The sequence below is a fragment of the Orycteropus afer genome, unplaced genomic scaffold (genome assembly GCF_000298275.1).
Source record: "Orycteropus afer afer isolate SDZICR_OR568_19922 unplaced genomic scaffold, OryAfe1.0 scaffold00268, whole genome shotgun sequence".
In the NCBI taxonomy this organism is placed as follows: domain Eukaryota; kingdom Metazoa; phylum Chordata; class Mammalia; order Tubulidentata; family Orycteropodidae; genus Orycteropus; species Orycteropus afer.
In genome coordinates, this window is record NW_006921855.1 from 4,400,072 (window position 1) to 4,401,691 (window position 1,620).

The following is a 1,620-nucleotide window of genomic DNA, read 5'->3' on the forward strand; positions in this document are numbered from 1 at the left end:
AGCTTACTAAGGATATTAAATTCACAAATTTAATGAAACTTTAGTAGAGTTACTTACTGCCTTTTTAGGTTTTCTGCAGATACCTCATATCTTTCATGTCATAGATTTTAAAGATCCTTCCTGCAAATTAACTTTTTTTTTTTTTTTTTTTTGCCTGTGGTACTTCCTCTGGGACAAGGAAGTAAGAGCTTTCTTTTGTGGCTGTGAAATAGTTTGTGGAATGGAGTATCAGAACTATTTGTTCTGACCTTAAAATGTATCTCTAATATCCAAACATTATTTTTCCTTTAATAATTGTCTCTATCAATGGGTGATTTATTTTTAGATAAATATTTTGAAGCAGGTTGCATGGTAATAAATTGATGTAATAAATTATGTATATACACACACACAGTGATAATAAGGTAATTGGATACTCTGGGAACAAACCCACATTAACAAAGTCAAACTAGTGCAGAGAAGGTGAAGACTGTACCTATTTCCTCACAGTTGCGTTGCTTATATGTATAGCTATGGGCATAGAGACAGTGCTGGCTAAGAGACTGGGAGATTCATGATTTGCTAAAGACTGGTTGAAAGGAGAAACCAATGGGAAAGATTCTTAGGCATGTAGAGGCATTGATCAGAACAGTACGCAAGTCACTAAGTGGAAGCCTCTCAAACATTGGTCAAGAAGATAAAAGAGAAAGATCTGTCAGGTTACAATGAGAAAATACTTAACTCACTGAAAGTTACACCTTTCTCACTTCTATTGTCAATATTTTGTTGTTAAGATTCTGATACAGTTGTTTTCTGTTTATATATATTTTATTCTCTAAAAGACAAAGCCTCTCAAATATTTAGCAGTAACTCTAACTTCAAATAAACAGTATACTCTGATATCCTAAACAATGCCTGCATTAGTTTCCTAGGGCTGCCATAATAAAATACCCAAAACTGGGAAATTTATAAGAACAGAAATTTATTTCCTCATGATTCTGAAATCTGAAAGTCTGAATTCAGAGGTGGGTAGGGCAGGCTATCTCTAAAGTCTGAGGTGGAAGACCCTTTCTTATCTTTCCTAGATAAGATTATGGTTGTTGTTGTTATGTGCTATGGAGCTTCAGGCATTTCTTTATTTGCAGCTTTCATCTCTACCTTTGTCATCACATGACAGCCTTTCCTCTGTGCCTATGTGTCTTTTCTCCTTTTTTATAAAATCATCACTCATATTTTATTAGGATACATGCTATTCCAATATTACCAAGGAGGTGATATGAGTTAGAACTGACTCGACAGCAAAGAGTTTTGTTTTGTTTTCTTTTAACATAATCTTTTACACTCTCCCTCCTTTAACCCTCCAAAACTCACATCCTTCTCATGTGTGAAATACATTGATTCTAGGTTCAAAATCTCATTTCATAAAATGTCTGAATCAACTGTGGATGAGACTATGGATTTCACACACCTTGGGGCAAAATTTCTTCCCATATGTGGACTGATCTAAATTGTAATTTAGATTACAATTGTATGCTTACAAAAACACTGATGGACAGATATTGCCATCTCCAAAAGAATAAATTGGAGAGAAAAAGAAAGAGGAGTCATAGGTCCCAAGCAAGACAAAAATCTATCAAAACA